Source organism: Hordeum vulgare, chromosome 3H, assembly GCF_904849725.1.
Source record: "Hordeum vulgare subsp. vulgare chromosome 3H, MorexV3_pseudomolecules_assembly, whole genome shotgun sequence".
In the NCBI taxonomy this organism is placed as follows: domain Eukaryota; kingdom Viridiplantae; phylum Streptophyta; class Magnoliopsida; order Poales; family Poaceae; genus Hordeum; species Hordeum vulgare.
This window is the reverse complement of record NC_058520.1, coordinates 277346364-277365397: the sequence shown is the minus strand read 5'-3', so window position 1 is coordinate 277365397 and position 19034 is coordinate 277346364.

The following is a 19034-nucleotide window of genomic DNA, read 5'->3' as shown; positions in this document are numbered from 1 at the left end:
GCAGGCGGGTAATACTTCCCAATAAAAGCATCTTTGCACTTATCAAAGAATCTATGTTATTCCTAGGAAAATATTGAAGCCACACTTTGGCTCCTCCTCTCAAGGAGAAAGAAAGAAGCTTAAGTTTAACAATATCACCATCTACTTCTTTATATTTTTGCATATCACAGAGCTCAACAAAATTGTTCAAGTGCAAGGCACCATCATCTCCCCTATCTTGAAGACAGGAGTCCCCGAGAATGGCGCCAGAAATTTTCTTGATGACGAGTTGATGGATATACTTCTCGCCCCTCATTGGTTACCCCAAGTGGAAGGTGGAGATGTAGTCAGCAGCAGATTTACCTTACACGAAGACTGTAAGGTTTATCGAACTAGAAGGACTCCTAGGCTCAACAAGTAGGTGTCTCTTGTCCTGGTTAGCAGAAGACGTGGACCTACACACACAACAAATAACTTTGCTCCCAACGAGTACAAAGAGGTTGTCAATCCCTCCGGCCTTGTAGTTTACAAAGGATCAAAACACAAGCGGGAAAGTAATAGTGATTGCAACGGAAAAGTAAACGAAAGCAGTAAATGACGGAGGTGTGAACAATGATGGTGATATGGACCGGAGTCACATGATGTTCACTAGTGATGTATCTCTCCCAAAAGAGGATAAACAACTATGCTTGGGTAAACAAATCATAGTTGGGAAATTGACAGAATTATGATCGCACCGCAATGCTAATTATGCTACTTGATATTTAGAGGTTCAATAGTAATGGGCAATACGCCAAGACAAGTAGATCGTTTATTCATCAACATCTACTTACTAATCATCCACCTTGAGATATCTATCGAGAACATCTCACCGGTATTAAGTTGCAAGCCTCACCCAAATTGTAAACTCAAAGCAGCAGACAACTGCATTAACGAACTATGCGTAAGGTAAACAATCCTTGCAACCGTGGTCACAAGCACCGTTGTTTTCTCCCTGGTGGCAACAAGCACATTCCCTAGTCTCATGTTTCTGTCACTCAAGCTAGATATCGATTGGCACGAACTCACAATCATGCATAATGCTCCCTCTTGGAGTTACAATCTACTACTCGGCCAAAGGAATAAATAGCAACGGAGAACATGCATGAATCACTAAGGAACATAATATAAAAGGATAATCAAATATATAACTCATAACAATCTAAACATAATATATAACTCCATCTGATGCCAACAAACTGAGCATATAAATAGCAAGAGAATTACATAGATGCCTTGATCATGTAGGGCAGCTCACAAGGATTAACCATTGAAGCACAAGATTGGAGAGAAGACATCACACAGCTACTGGTCATGGACTCATGGTCCAAGGACGACTACTCACGACACGTCCCAGAAGCGTCCATGGCTGTGGAGAAGCTCCGAAAGGTGAGTCCTCCCTCCGACAGGGTGCCCGGAAGAGGTCTCCTCATGCTCCTGATCTCGGAAGCCCCGCGGCGGCGGAACAATGGAGAAACTCGCAATTCCAGAAAGTCTGTAAGGGTTTCCTCTCGGGGCTCTAAATATATGTCAAAGGAGGGCACCGGAGGATGTGAGACCCACCCAGGCGACCTCCTGGCGTGGCCTAGGGCCTGGTCGCGCCAGCAGGCCGCATGGGAGTCCCCTGGCCCCCCTCTGGCCCATCTTCGGTGATCCGAAAGCTTCTGTTTCATTGATTTTTTATATATTTTTTCTGGAATTTTTGGGGCTTCGGAAAATTGGGTAAAATCCCGTGCAAAATAGACATCAGCAGACAGAAACTGGCACTGGGTGCACTGAGTTAGTAGGTTAGTACAAATATGTGTAAAATGATATAAACGTGTAGCAAAACATATAACAATGTCACCCAAAATATCATGGAACAAGCAGAAATTATAGATATGTTTGGGACGTATCAATACTGCATGGCTTGCTGGAGACCTTCCATGAAGGATTCTATCTTGGCTGCCTCAGTGCCGCCGTCTTCAGGTGCATACCTTGAGAAAAGGTTGAACTTCTTCACGTACTCCTTGATAGAGCCACTTCCTTGCTTCAGGGCTCGAAATGCCCATTGCTTGATAGCCATAATCGCAGAAGGGATGTGAGTGGTGCGGAATCCTTGCTTGAAATCAGCCCAGGTGATCACACGGTCACCTTGCATGACCCCGAATCCATCCCACCAAGCTCTCGCGGTATCCCCGAGCCAGCGAGAGGCATAAACAACCTTCTCACGATCCTCATTTCAGTTGACCAACGCAAGGAGGTCCTCGATGGTGCAGATCCTGTCATCAGCATCCAAAGGTTCAACAGTCTCAGTGAAGGTTGGTGGAGAATTCCTCATGAACTGTGACAGAGTGGAGCGACCATTGCTGTTCCTACCCCGCTTCTGGTTGTTCACAAGGGTCTGGGCGAGCTTCTACATAGAGACAACACTGGCTTGGCGCTCCTCCCACAGAACTTGGAGAAACTGAGCTATGGTCATGTTCTCCGATGGAGGTGGTGGTGGGGGAATGCCGCCTTGTGGCTGCTCCTGGTGACCTCCAGCTTCAGCAGACCAACTGGCCTCCGGCTGCTCGCTCGCGTTGCCGGTGCTAGGGTTGCCAAAAGTGCTCGTGTGAGTCACAGTCAACATCGTGTTTGGAGCAGCCGAGTCAAACAACTGACATAAGCATGATAAAGTAACAAGAGAAAATGCGCGCCTAAGGGGGTTGGTAAAGTGCAAGTGTGACAATCAAAGGTCGAAATGACCCAACACATATCATTAAGATAAGATAGGTAATGTAGTCGCTTACATGTTGCGTAAGGAAAAAGGGCGACTTGCATCGAAACACAAGCAGTAAAATAAACAACAAGTACACATGGTTTCATATGAACCATTACACGGATCTGACTTCGCATGGCTTATCCTACCCTAGGGGTTCTCTGATTCAGGTGGTGGAGTGCTCGGTCTCGTACTCACGTTCCTTAGGGTCTTCTTCCTAGTCATCGTCTGTATGGGCATCGTCTCCCGTCGAGGGGGTCGGAGGATGAAGAGGTTCACCCCAACGATGCTTTGCCGATGAAATAGTGAAGAGCTCACGATATTCCTTCGCTCTCATGAGATGACGTCATGTGGGTGCATATTTGGCTAGGGGTACTCCTCCTCGGTAAGTGATAGCTGGCCGTCCCTAGGGGTCTCAATCCTTCTTGATCTTCTGTGTCTTCCCCTTGGCCTGTCAGAGTAGCTCACGAGTGTGGGGAAGTTCCTCGGGGAGCCTCACAGACTCCCTAATCAGGCTGTGAGCTACACTATCGGCGGAGAGGCTGAAATAGGTTTGGAATCTGAGTGGTGTTCCATCCTCCGGGGATGGGGTCAACGTACAACTTTCTTCAATACCACCTTCCGAAATGGAAAGTGGTGAGTAGACGGCTCATCAACCATCTCTGGAACAATGTCTCGAAGGATGACGAGTGCCTTCTGTGCAGCTGTCTCAACTACTATTGCCAAGGTCTCCGTCTGTGGTCCTTCAGAGAACCATCTCGTCAGGGAGTCGTTCGCCATCTCGACCACATCAACATGGTAATCCTTCGTGGTGGCATCGACTCAATGCTCGTGGTAGAGGCAAACGGGTGATTGGTGGAACTGACACTTCTCCAGGCTATCCTCAAGGAGTTGGGGAAAACCGGATGATAGGAGGTTTCCGGGTACGACGGCCATCTACAAGATTTAAGTGGAGACTATTAGTAATGCTTTTTGAAATATAGTGGAAGAGGTAAGAAGTGTAGAAAATCCTAAGTATAGACACTAGTAATACTTTTGGAAAGGGGTTCATCCTATATGACGTCCATGCTAAGTAAGGATTCCTACAGTAAGGATGGCTATGATACGAGCTCTGTGGGGACCCCGACTTGTAAGTCGTGATCACCGAATGCACATGTATAGTGATCCCAAAGATCAATGCTCACTGAACACAGAGAAGCTCAATAACAAGAGTCTTACATCCATACATACCGTCTGATACAAATAGAGACCATTAAGGTCAAGTCTTACATAGAAAGGGCCTCGAAGGCCGACACATCAAACATAACTAGCACTGGAAATTTTGATCGAAAGCATGAACCACATGCATTCTAACTGGAGAGCGTCCAAGTTCATGTGTTCATCTTCAACAGACTCTTCTCCATATTCCAGCTCTTCCATGCCGGACCAATTAAATAACCAGTGGCAAGCCAATGAGTACTTTGAATGCACTCGTTAACAACCCATGGTGTGGAACAAGGCAATAACAATGCATGATATAACACTAAGTACGTAAGTTTGCGGAAACCTAATTTTGAGTGCAATGACATGATCAAACTTGTGAAAGCTTGCATCAACATGCTGTAGATATCCATATGAACAAGTTATAATTATCATCATAAGTAGGGGTTGAACGTACCATGTTCATTCCCATACCAAGTCATCTGACTTAGCTCAACATCATCTTTCTCACACAATCACGTTTTTCTCACATCCACACTTGGTTTATGCCGAAACAACTTGACGTAGTTTAAGAAGGATTACCCAACTTTCCTTGATCATGGACACGACAATTAGAACTTCCATGTCACCCATGACTCGCCATATATCACATACCCGAGATAAGCACACGAACAATGCCTTTTACTTGGCGACACTAAACAAAGAGTCCAATCTATTGTGACCCATCCCTCATGATGTACATCATACGAGCCTCGCTCTAGATCGTAACATCCATGACCAATGGTGTGCCCGGTGCTTGTGAAAATAGCTCATGGTGGCCCTACCTGGCACGACCCCGTCACGAGAGTGACCATGCCACTCTTGCGACTAGTAATCCAGGCTCTCTGCTAGCATCGACCAAAGTAATCGACAAAGGCCCGTCCCATAAGGGCTATCATGGTCGCACATGTAAGGTTGGGATGGTCAGCAATTCTTAAATCTAATTCTATTTCTGAAACCACAAAAACAAAACTTTTCTCGGTACATCACTTTTTCCTCAAGTTGTCATCCATTTGACACCATCTCCCTCGGGCATTAGTGTCACCCGACGGGTTTTTTGAAAATCCTTCGAAATCATTTCTTCCATTATCACCATGCATAGACCCATCCATTTGCAAAGCATATAATAGCAACCTAACTTCTTCCAAACTGCACAACCCTCATAGGTGATAGGGTCATGCCGAAGTGCAAGTATCAACGAGGGGTATCTTGGAGTAAACCTACCATAGTGCTAACCGACTAATCATTAATTAAATGCAATAGAATATAGTGCTATATGGCATGCAAAATAAATGGTTTCTTAGACATAGTCAAAGTGCTGCTTGCCTTGCTCAACAAAGTCTCCAGGGTCTACAAAGTCTTTTGGTCCAAGTCCTTCGTCAACAATGCAATCTATCATCGCAATATTAACAGGCAAAATAAGAACACCATAAAAACAACATAAATAATTTGCTCAGAAAAATGTCACCCTGTTTTTAAAAATACTAGGCTGAGTGTAGGTATTGTAAAAATAGCTAGGTTTTACTTTTGAAGTGTAAAAAGTTGTGAAAAACATTTTAACAGAAGGTAAAAATATTTGAATCTAGGTTTTAAAATGAAACAGTGTATTAAATTTTTTGTAAAACTCACACAAGTGAAATCCTAAAATACTACACGTTATTACAAGATTTTAGTTGAAGGAATATATGGATTTGGATGCATTTTGGCTTGTGTGGAATTTTTGCAACACAAAGCAACAAAGTAAAAGAAAAATGGCCCTGTGCCTCCTCGTCCAGAGGTGGCTTATCAAACCGGCCCAGCCAGCGAAGGCAACCAACGCGAGGTGTGGCACGCGCGTCATCAGGTTTGCACCTAACGCGTGGGGCCTAAAGGCTAGTGACAGAGAGGGGGAGGCGTGAGCAAGGAGAGGCAGGGAAGAGGCTGACGTCCGGGCCCCACTTGGCAAGTCTTTGTCAAACTCTGTTCAGAGAGGTGGCGGCACTCACCAGCGACAATTCCATCGACGAAAGGGCGAGCTAGTGGCAGGGATGGATTTAGGGAGGACCCGCCGTTCGGGTGGGGGTCGAAGGGGAGCCGGAGATGCAGTGTGTCACTGGTGGCGAGGTCCCGTGGCCGAGAGACTTCAGGAGGTGGTCGCTGGAGACATTTCCTGCAATGAAAAGAGTGGGGAAGGGGAGAGAAGAATAAATAACGAGCCGCGGTTCCAGAGAGAGAGAAGGGCCGGAGCAGGGCCCTACCGTTAGACCGACAGCGCCCCGAAGCGGCGACGTCGAGCTGGATCCTGAGCACAGAGACTTGGTGAGGGGAAATAGGAGGAGTGGGGGGGGGGTCAATTGGGTGGCGGGGAGAGCGATTAGATGGGAGAGAGTGACCCGGGTTGGCCTTATATAGGCTACCCGTGGCTCATCGTGCGCTTGTGCGCCGGCGAGGCCAGAGCTAGAGGGCACATGGCTCGAGGGGATGCATTTCAGGTGTTTCTGGGCATGGTCTACGCGCAGGCGTGGGATGAAGGAGAGTGGGAGGCGCGCACGTGCGACGCCACTGGTTGGCCGAACCGGGAGGCACACAGGCGCGTGTGGCAACGGTGCTGGAGGGAGAGAGAAGAGGGGTCCGACAGGGAGGCGTGTCCCGGACGTTGATGCACATCGACTAGCGCGAGGGGAGGGCTCGAGGTGGTCAGAATCGGGTAGGAGGGCGAGGTCAACCCTCGGATGCTCTCTGGCACGCTCTAGAGCGTGGTTTTGGCCGACATCATTGCATTGCTGATGTACTGTGGTGTGGCCTCTCCAGTCCAAAATCCGAGGGAGAGAGTAAACAATGGGGAAAGCAGCATGGGGCACTCTCGAATCCATCAGAGAGAGAGTGAGAGAGGAGTGGAGAGAGAAATGGAATCCTGCTGTCCAGAAGGGGAAATGGGGGTTTTACCCCACCAATAATAGAGCTGTGGCCGTGGGAAATTTACTGTGGGTGAAGGATTATGAGAAGAAGTGGTGATAAAAATTTGAAGTGAAGGGGATGAAAAAGTAGTGAAAGTAGCAACTTTAGCAAACTACGAGATGGTGTTTGATGATTGTTTAGGAAAGTTACCTTTACCCAGTTGTTGTGAAAGCTAACATGACTGAATTGTGGTAAAAACCAAGAGAGTGCTCCAAGTTTCTCCTCATTTGAGCAAAGTTGGCAATGTAAACATTGAAGTCCCAAAAAACAGATATAATCAGATTCCCGTTGAATTTGGTAACCAAATCAACTCCCACAAATGCACAACTTGGTGTCGCATCCTTATTTGGGGCTAGATAACATATGTAAAATTTGGGATCAATTGGATAAACTTAGCAATGTAAAGTTGCTCAAATCAACTTGGACTGGGAGGGTTTTGGGGTTCTTAGGTGAACCAAATCAACTTGGACTGAGATGAAACTTTGTAGGGTCACCACATATACAATGTGTGAGTTGCTAGAATTTTCCTGGAATTGATTAAGAATATTTACTTTGGAAATTTTTCAAAAGCTTGAAATAGGCACAAAGGGTTTTGAGGTGTTTTGTCCAATATTTTGTACATGACCATGTGTTGAAACTCATATGTATGGAAGATATACGTCCACTGAGTTTCCCTAATTTTTCTCAAATATTTTGAAGGCAAGAAAATAATTTTTACCAACAAAAGAACATTTCTGACCTCAAAAAAAGGTGTTTAATTGAAATAGGGAAATAACCTTTAAAATAATTATTTTCTGATTTTGAGAAGTATTTTTGATAATAGAATCAAAATAAAATCTTCGAGGTAAAACATTCTTCCTAAATTAGGACTTGTAGTACAAATCCCAACTCAGGGGTTTTGAAACATTAAAATAAATAAATGCCCTTTTTTGTTGAAACAATATTTATAAAAATAGTTTCTGGTCCTATAGACATGGCATGGTCATTGGGCAACGGTTTGGGGTCAAGGAGGGGAGAATAATTATGGTGACTTAAAACACAATAAATCACACAAGCATGTTGCAATCAAATCATTCATCACAAGCACTCAAAAAGTTTTAATTGGTTCCAAATTTTGTAAATACGTAGTGTGGCAAAGTGGTAAAAACACAGTGTGTGAAAGACTGTTCCAGCATTTTGTCAACATGCCGAGTGATGACGGTCAAGAAGTCTTCTCAGTCCCGGGGAGGACGAACGTAGTGCAACTCTGCGGGGGTTTAGGAATATAGCTTAGAGGTAAGAGTACCTTCCCGCAGATGTCTTTCCTTGATTCTGTGAAGGGTTGGCAGGACTCCTGGTTTTATTATGAGGATGCTGCAATGGGTGAGGGTCAGTCGGGTCTTCTACCTTATTCGCCTAAGCGAATACAATCGGCTCCTTCTTTGACTGTGGCAAAGGTGGAGAAGGCGGATGTAGACATTCTGGTGATAGTGTTGGTTGCTCTGTTGCGTAAAGGTGTCAACGGGATGGATCCTCTGGAAGTTTTCTTCTAGTGGAGGATCCATCCACTCCGGGCCAGAGCCCATCCTATGTTGATGTATAGGGGCCGAATGACTCCACCCGTGTTCACTCGGAGGAGATCGGGGCAAAGCAGCTAGAGAATAAGGTTAAAGCCACAACACCCGGGTGAGACAACCCTAGGGGAACCTGGTTGGTGCCTCCTTTCTCGGAGGAGCACCTGCCGAATGAGGTAAGTCTCAAGTGAACTTCATTGTCATCTTCCGTCCTTTCTCGGAAGATGACGTGGACAACGATGATTGGGAGGAGACTGAGGAGAGTGACGACGAACATGGGGACGAGGCGGAGTCTTCTCTTTCCGATGAAGTCCCACCTGAGGTCCGCTCCAAGGCGCGGCAGGACCCTGGGTCCGTGCTGGGGGCACCAAGACTACGAGGGTGACGAGACCAACCGTGTCGGCCATGCCGAACTGTAGTTATAAATGGGGCCGGAGTGAGCCTGAGGTGTCGCCGAAAAAGGCCACCAAGCAACCCAAGACCATGGCCTCCTAGCCTCAGAACGCTGTTCCACACATCAAGGTTGATGTGTGTGTGGCTTCAACATATATATCCTTGCTGAATGATCTATTTATGTCAATCAAGATATTCTGAGAAATAGCTGATTTCCTTGTGGTTTTTGTTGTACGCCTGATACACCAACTGCTTCACTATAGCCCTAGTCCTGTGATAAAGGCAAGTTGATGCCAACATCGCCTCCTGCAAAGGTAACCCTTAAGCTCACGTGTGTTTCACCCGGGACTTGAGATTTAGCCTCCAAATGATCTTTTGAATGCGCGTGAGCTTGTGCAGGGCCACAAGATGTGATCGAACTCGACCCTATATGTCCTTCGGTTATTGATGAATCGCTGCAGCAAGATGTGACTCCCAGCCGAGTGGTGGAGCCCTCGCCTTCCAAGGATGACACTGCCGTGGTTTGGGGGGGCTTCCTCAGCTAGGCGTCATTCAGACCTGGTCCATGTGCCACTTAATCGCTTCCTCCCAAGGACCACAACATTTTCGAGCTACACCATATCATGGAGGACCAAGAAGGCACACACAAGGAAGCGTAGCTCAGTTGGAGGTGATGGTTGGGCAACTGAAGGAGGCATATGATGCCAGTTAAGATGTGGAGAAGAATATTCGGGTGAGTCCTTTGTACACACACATTTTCTTGTTTCTGATCCCGAGTGGGCTTGCTCTCGGGAACACCCATTGGGTGTCCTCTTCCAGTAGGGGCACGATGAGTGCACCCACTGGGTGTAGTCCATGAGGGTGCAGTCGAGTGAAGCACTCGGCACTAGTCTTAGTTCCTGTGTTGACTCGAGAGAGGTTGATGGGGTATGTGACTCTTTGTCCCTCCTCTTATCCTTCCAGTTGAGCGCGCTGAGCGCACCCACTGGGTGTAGTCCCCGAGAGTGCAGTCGACCGAAGCAGTCGGTGATGGTGTTAGAGTTATCATTCTTGTAATTTTTATTTGTTGATGGCAAGCCGCCTGTGGGCTCGGGAACCACAGTGATGCTGTGGAGGAGGAGTTACAAGACCTGCATCTCAGCCTTGGTGCTGAAAATGCCAAGGGCGAGTGCTTGGAACATGAGAAGCGTGCTATTGAAGGTAAGTCTTTGCCGACTCACTGTGTTGTGGTGCAATCTTCCTCCTCATCCGACTGAGGTTATTTTACCAGATCACCTCTCTGAGAGGTTCAAGAAATTTGTTTCTTTAGTTACAATGAACGAGGCCCTCGAGAAGAGGGATGATGAACTGGCCTCGTCCTGGAAGGAGGCCAATAAAAAAACCAAGGTGGCTGAAACCAAACTCAAGATAGCCGAGAAGCTTGAAGAAGAGAGACGGCTTTTAGAGGTTGATGCAGAGAAGTCCGTTGAGGAACTCGCTGAGCTCAAGAAGCACTATGTTGAGCGGTAGACCAAGTTCTGGGAGGTCACTACCAACAAGGCCGAATTGGAGCAATTTGTTGAAGACTATGGCAAACAGACGAGTGAGAGACTCAAAGGTACATTGTGAATCTGGATGATCCCTTGCTATTGCGTTATCATTTCCGAGTTATGTTTCACATGCTTTGTCTTTGTGTGTGTCCAACCTTCTGTATCAGTGTCGATGAGTAGACAAGGTGGATGAAAAAGGACTTGAACCCAAAGGCAGGGCTCATGAAGGACAATGCTTCTTTGGCCCTTCTTAGACTGGAAGCTCATATCGACTATGTGCTGGGCTGCTTCAAGTGGCTCCAATCGACTGTCTCACAGATCGACCAGGAGGTTATTCCTAATCACGAGCTCCCCAAGGACGCGCAAACCACCATGAACCGAGTGAAGGCAGTCCGTTGTCAATTACAATCTTTGAAGAAATTGGTAGTGCGGGCTGGATCCGACATCACCCTCTCACTCGCCCACATCCATTGTAAAGGAGTAGACAAAGAGAAACTAAAGAACATCAGTGCCGCCAACTGGAATACTGCCAAGTTCGAGGACTTCAAGGAGATGTTCATGTTGGCTGCCACTCAGATTGTCGATGGGATCGACCTTGACACCTTTGTGGAAGTAGTGGAGTCTTTAGCCTCCGAGTGATGCTTAGAAAAATATGAAGTTCTAATTCGCCTCGGAATTGCGAGTGGTTAATGTAACCTCCAATCTTCGATCGAGCCTTGGGCCTCTTCTATGTGTACCGTTTGCTTGAACTGTAATGCGATTTTATTTGTCACCATTCGAATTTAGATTTTACTCGTTTGATCATTTTCATTCGGAGTCATTTCCACCCGGGCGAAAGCAGGTTCGCAGCTGAGTCCCCGTGTGTCAAGCGTGTCCTCACTCAAGGAATGTTTGGACTTAGGCCAAAGAAGGTTTGTGGCTAAGCCCCCGAGCATGGAGGTTGTCCTCACTTGGGGTAGGTTTGGTCTTAGGCGAAAAATGGTTCACAGCTAAGGGACAATTGTCCTGTTCATCTTGACACCGAGCGGATATCTTACCTGCACACAGAAGCATTTGTACTTAGGCGAAGGCAGGTTCGCTGGTAAGTCCCCGACCATGGAGGTTGTCCTCGCTCGGGGTAGGTTTGGTCTTAGGCAAAAATAGGTTCGCAGCTAAGGGACGATTGTCCTCTTCATCTTGGCGGCCGAGCGGAGATCTTGCCCACACTCGGAACCATTTGTACTTAAAGGGAGGCACGTTCACTGCTAAGTCCCCGAGCACGGAGGCCGTCGTCACTCGGGGTTGGTTTTAGCTTTGACAAATTACGATTTGCCACCAAGATGTGGAAGTGGTCCTTGCGGACCGAGCGATGGCCCCATCCATCGCGGCGTTCGAGTGTGAGGGGTACCCGCACTCGGAACCATTTGTACTTAGGAAAAAAAAGGTTCACTTCTAAGCCCCCGAGCATGGAAGCTGTCCTCGCTCAGGGCATGTTTGGTCTTAGGCGAAAACAGATTCGCAGCTAAGGGAAGACTATACTATTCATCTTGGCAGCAAGCGGAGATCTTTCCCGCACTCGGGACCATTTGTACTTAGGCAAAGTCAGGTTCTCTACTAAGTCCCCAAGTGCGGAGGCTATCCTCACTCGGGGCTGGTTTTACCTTAGGCCAATTATGATTCGCAATAAAGATGTGGAAGCGGTCGTTGAGGACCAATTGATGGTCCTGTCCATCGCAGCATCAGAGCATGAGGATTACCCGCACTCGGAACCATTTGTACTTAGCTGAAAAAGGGTTCGCTGCAAAGCCCCCGAGCATGGTGGCTATCATCACTCGATGCAGGTTTGGTCATAGGCAAAAACAGGTTTGCATCTAAGGGACGATTGTCCTGTTCATGTTGGCAGCCGAGTGGAGACCTTGCCTGCACTCGGAACCATTTGTACTTAGGAAAAGGCAGGTTCGTTGTTAAGTCCCCGAGCATGGAGGTTGTCCTCACTCGGGGAAGGTTTTACCTTAGGCGAATTATGATTCACAACCAAGATGTCGAAGTGGTCCTTGCAGACCGAGTGATGGTCCTATTCATCACGGTGTACAAGTGTGATGAGTACCCGCACTCAGAACCATTTGTACTTAGGCGAAAGCAGGTTCGCTGCTAGGCCCTCGAGCATGGAGGTTTTCCTCACTTGGGGCAGGTTGTTGATGAATATGTTTCATCGGAGTGAGAATTTCGACAAAACAGGTGAATAAGGAAAACACTTTATTTGTCAAATCATTCAGAGTCATTAGAGGAACAAAGATACATGTTCTATGTATAGAACTTGCGGAGCAGGTCCGCGTTCCAGGTCCTTGCCTATTCCATACTGTTTGAGAAGTTGTAAAGCCCATAAGCTCGATTGTGCAGGACCTTGGAAATTGCAAAGGGACCTTTCCACGGAGGTTCCTGCTTGTGAGGCTTTTGCTGGTCCAGTCGGAGGACCAAGTCACCATCCTGGAAGGCTCGTCCTCTGACTTGCTTATCATGATAGTGTCTTAGGTCTTTTTGATATAATGTCGAGGAATGAGGGCTAACTCTCTCTTTTCTTCCAACAGATCCAAACTGTCTTGTCGTGCTGCTTCGGCTTCGGCCTCGTTGTACTGCTCCACTCAGGGGGAGTTGTGACGTAAGTCATTCAACAGAATAGCTTCAGATCCATACGCCTTGAAGAAAGGGGTACGCTTGGTGGAATGATTCAGAGTCGTCCGCATGCCCCATAAGACGTATGTCAATTTTCTAACCATGCGCCCGCGACACACTTGACGACTATCATCAATCGGGGCTTCAAACCTTGCATTATCATACTGTTCGCTCGTTGTGCGTGCCCATTTGACCGTGGGTGAGCTACGGAGGTGTAATTGGCCCGAGTGCCCTCGGAATGGAAGAACTCACGTAACTCATCCGAATGGAAGTTGGACCCATTATCGGTGATTATATCATGAGGAACTCCGAATCTGAAGATAATTTGCCGAATGAAGCTGATGGAAGTTGCTGAATCTAGGCTTTTGATAGGCTTTGCCTCGACCCACTTGGTGAACTTACCCACCACTACTAGCAGGTGGGTGAATACACTCGACCCGGTCCATAAAGGGACGACCATGTAGAGACCCCATCTGGCAAATGGCAATGTGAGCAGAATCGTCCTGAACACGGATGCAGGCTTGTGTGACTGATTTTTGTAAAACTGGCATCCAACGCATAGGTTGAGCAGGTCTCTTAATGCCTCATTGGCTCGGGGCCAATAAAACCCCGCTTGGAAGATCTTGGACACTTGAGTCCGAGAGGACGCGTGATGACCGCAGGTCCTTCCTCTGGGGAAATACACTTCTGGCTGACTCGTGTAATACTTTTCCTGTACAATTTGTCTCCGAAAACTTCGAAAGCTTTAGACCATCGAAGGATTCGGCGGGCTTCCTCTTCGTCTTCAAGGAGTTCTTGTCAGAGCAAGTAAGCCAGATAAGGTTGAGCCCATTCGGCTGTGATGACCAACATCTCATGGACAAGGTCGACCACGGCCGGGACGTCAATTTCAGTTGGATTCGAAGGACCGACTGCCTGTGGGGGATCCTCTATTAAAGGATCTTCTTTGACCGAGGGGGCACCCAAGTTTTCGGGGAACACACCTTTTGGAATGACTTTCTGAGTGGAGCCGATCTTGGCCAAGTCGTCAGCCGCCTGATTTTTGGCTCGGGGCACGTGCTGCAATTCTAGCCCATCAAAGTTCTTCTCTAGCGTCCTGACTGCATTGTAGTAAACTGTCATGGCCGGGCTCCAAATGTCCCATTCGTTCATCACCTTATTGACAACGAGATCCAAGTCGCCGTAGACCATCTAACATTGAATGTCGAGTGAGATGGCCATGCGGAGTCCATACACAAGGGCTTTATATTCGGCCTCATTGTTAGATGAGTCGAAGTGGATTTGGAGCACATAGTTCGATGGGTCTCCCTAGGGGAAACGAGAACTACTCCAGTCCCCAAGGCATGGAGCATCTTGGACCCATCGAAGAACATGGTCCAATGCTCAGGGATACCAGGAGTCGGCTGCTCTTGTTCTATCCATTCGGCCAAGAAGTCCAGCAGGGCCTCAGACTTGATCGCTTTTTTTGGCTTCAAACTTGATCTCCCCGTGGGAGGAGCTCAATCGCCCATTTAGCCACTCAGCCAGTGGCGTCTCTGCTTTGTGCTGGATTTTTGACAAGGGGGCATCACTGATGATTGTGACCGAGTGATGTTGGAAGTAATAGACCACATTCTTCACGGTCATATAGATACCGTAAAGCAGTTACTGCTAATGCAGGTACCTTTGCTCGGAAGGAGTCAATATTTCTGACATGTACTAGATGGGCCTTTGTACCTGTATGCTCTGCCTGCTTCCTCACGCTCTAGGATGAGAACGGTACTAACCACTTGTCTAGTGGCAGCTATGTATAGGAGCAAGGGTTCCTGGCTGCCCAGAGGAGCTAACATCACTTGGGCAGAAAGCAAAGCCTTGAGTTGGTCGAGTGCGATTTGCTCTTCGTTGGTCCACTCGAATGTGTTAGATGTTTTCATCAATCAGTAAAGAGGCAATGCATTTTCCCCTGAGTCTCGAGACGAAGCGTCTTAGAGCCACAAGGAAGCATGTAAGCCTCTGCACATCATGGATGCGCTCTGGTCATCTCATTTGGACTACGTCACCGATTTTATCGGGATTGGTGTTGATGCCTCTTTTGGAAACAAGCAAACCGAGTAGCTTGCTGGCCGGTACACTAAAAGTGCACTTGGCCGAGTTAATCTTGTTCCCAAAGTGTCGTAGGTTCGCGAAGGTTTCGGTTAGGTCGGTCAAGAGGTCGAAACCTTTCCTGGACTTGATCATGATGTCATCCATGTACACATCAGTATTCCGACTCATGTGTTCCTGCAGACACTTCTGCATCGTACGATGGAAAGTAGCCCCAACATTTTTGAGTCCGAATGGCATGGTGATGTAACAAAAACACCCTAATGGCATGACGAAGGACATTTTTATTTCATCACGTCAATACATTCGGATCTGGTGGTACCGGAGTACGCATCCAGGAACGATAGGTGTTCACATCCAGGAGTAGAATCTACAATCTGATATATGCAAGGTAAAGGGAAATGGTCCTTCGGGAAGGCCCGATTGAGGTGCTTGTAGTCAATTCATATTTCGAGTGAATTATTCTTCTTAGGCACCATGACCACATTCGCCAGCCACTCAGAGTGGTAAACCCCGCGGATGAACTCGACAGCTAGGAGCCAAGCGATCTCCTCTCCAATCGCCTTGCGGTTCTCCACGGACGAGCGGCACAAGTGTTCCTTGATGGGCTTGACCTTGGAGTCCACTTGGAGGCGGTGCCCACACAGCTCCCTGGGAACACCTGACATGTTAGATGGCTTCCATGCGAAGATGTCCCAGTTCTCACGAAGGAACCAGATGAGCTTGCCTTTCTATTTGTCGCCGAGTGAAGTGGAAATGTTCGTCCGAGAGGCACTCATATCGGTAGGATGGATGTGGACCTTCTTGGACACACTGTCCGACTAAAAGGCGGACTCAGTAGCCGGCCTTTTTGATCTGAGCAAGTTAGTAGCATCCACCGCCTTCTTGTACCTTTCGAGCTCGGCCATGAGGACTTGCTCGTTGGCAATCTTGGAGCCTTGCTGGAGGCACTCCTCAACGATCTTCCGATTGCCACACATCATGATTACACCTTTTGGTCCTTGCATCTTAAGTTTAGATACACGTAGCATGGACAGGCCATGAAATGTGATAGGCAGGCCTGGCCAGGATGGCATGAGAGGCGCTTCAGAATTCAAGCACCTCGAAGGTCAGCCTCTCCTTCCTGTAATTCTTTTCGCTACCGAATATGACATGTAGTGTTATTTGGCCGAGTGACTCAGCCTTTTCCCGGGGATGACCCTATGGAACTGCATGTTGCTCTTTCTCAGTTGGGACAACGGGATGTCCATGGCTTTGAGTGTGTCGACATAGATGATGTTGAGGCCGCTGTCGCCATCCATAAGGACCCTTCGCAATCGGACCCCGTTGACAGTCAAATCGACAACTAACGCCTGCCTCCCGGGGGTGGCAATGTGGGCTGGGTGATCCCACTGATCGAACATGACGGGCGTCTTTGCCCAATCGAGGTACTTCATGACAGTCGGAACCGCCATGTTTACTTCCCGATGTATGACTTTCAATCGGCTCTTACTCTCGATGTGAGCAAAGATCATGAGGACCTTCGCGATATTCAGGTACCTGGGTGTAGCCTCTTGGTCGTCCTCACCGTCCTTGTCGTTAGAGGATTCTTCGCCCATCTCCTGCCGGAGCAAGCGACAATCTCAATCCGTGTGCTTGGCAGGTATGATTTCCCCGTCATCATCCTTCCTGGCATGGATCGTACAAGGTTGGTCCAAATTGATGCTCTTGTACTAGGCCTTCCTTTTGCCTGCCCAATCTTTCTTCTTCTTTTGCTTGGACTTGCTCTCACCTTGCCCCTGGATAGCAGCTACTTCTGATTTGTGTGATCGGTCACCCTTTCTCTTGTGCTTTTTCTCTGTGTTCCCTGATTGAGGGGCATCGATGGCTTGGCCTTTGCCTCTATGGAGGCGGTCTTCTTCCTCTCCATTCGTGTAACGATTCGCAATCTCCACTGCCCGACTGAGGGACAGATCCCCCGACCGACCAAACTTGAGAATGAGCTCCCGGTACCAAGTGCCCCCTTGAAGGCGCTCATGGCGTGTGTGGGGACCCCGACTTACGAGTCGTGATCACCGAATGAACATGCTCAGTGATCCAAGTGATCAATGCTCACCGAACACATAGAAACTAAATAACAAGAGTCTTACATCCATACATACCATTTGATACAAATAAAGGCCATTTCGGTCAAGTCTTACATAGATAGGGCCTTGAAGGCGAATACACCAAACTGGACCAATAGCGGAAATATTGGTCGAAAGCGTGAATTCATGCCATCAACCTTAACATACACACGTTCTGACTGGGAAACGTCCTAGCTCGCAGGAACGTCCCCAAGGTATTCTTCACCATCTCATGTTCTCTCTTACCTGGTCAATGAAATAACCAGTGACAAGCCAATGAGTACTTTGAATGTACTCGCAAATAGCCCATGATGCGGATTATGTATTTGAGTGAAATATGAAGTATATATAATGTAGCCTTTGCGAAAAGCAGGTTTTATAAGTGCATAAACATGGTCATGTATTTAGATGTTCATGCATGACTAGGTAAATAGTAATCGTAAGAACTGGTTACAGATATCAACAAAAATATTCTGAGGGCTGAACACCTCATGGTTACCCTCCATGTTAAGTCACCAAAGATGGCCAAGTAATCGCTTTATCAGGTGACACCTTTATACACAAACACACTTAGTTTATACGAAAACGATTGGATGTAGTTTAAGCAGGATTACCCATCTGTCCTTGACCATGGACACAACTATCGAATAGTTTTACACTCTGTAGAGGTTGTACGCTGTACCTACGAGATCCGGGAAATTTCTGTGTCATCCATGACTCGCGGTATATAGCATACCTGAGGTAAGTACCCGCTCATTGCCTTTCCCCTGACGACACTAGACAAAGAGTCCACTCGATTGGTACCCAGCCAATGCGGGGACGAACGGTGTGCCCGGAACACTTAAAACGTCATAGTCGACCTACCTGGTACAACCCCGTGACGAGAGTGACCATATCCCTCCCGCCATTATTAATTCGGCCTCTTTGTTAGCACCGACCAAAGTAATCAACAAAGCCCCGTCCCATAAAGGTGTATCATGGTCGCACAAGTAAGGTTGGGACGGTCGACACATCATAAATCTAATCCAATTCTGAAACCACTCACACAAAACCTTCCCGGTACACCACTTCTTTCTCAAGTGGTCATTCTCGGGCATTAGTGTCACCCGACCGGGTTTTTGTTAAACCTTTGATATCACTTTTGTGCTACCATCACCATGCATATGCTGATCGTAGGCGTAGCACTACTACTACTTGTCAACATTTTATCTTCATGACCCGCATAGGTGGTAGGGTCATGCTCAAATGCAAGAGCTCCACAGGATCCATCGGGAACACCCTACCAAGGGGTTACCGACTATTTCATGATCATATGCACCGGAATAAAGTATTCAACATGGCATGCATAAAAAATGTTTTCTCAAACATGGTCAAACGGCTGCTTGCCTTGCTTTAATAGGTCTCCGGGGTCTTCGAGGTCTTCCGGTCCAACTCCGAGTACTCCGTCTATTCCGTTAACTATCGTTGGAAACAACACAGTACGCCACACAACAAGCAGAAACAAAAGTACTCTAAAAATAGAAATTTTATTTTTCTTGGACCTCTCTGGTCATAAGAAAAATACCCGAAGCTTGATCTAGGAGATCTGGATCATCAGATATTTGAGCTGGATCTGGATCTTGATCTAGGAGATCTGGATCATCAGAAAGTAGGAATAGGTGATCCTATAAGAAGTCTACACAAAACATTCTGCTAAAAATGAGTGGAGGCACTCACTTAACACAACATGAATTTAGAAACATTTAGGAAGTGGTTTCACTGGAATTGCAGTTGGTCTGATTTTTCT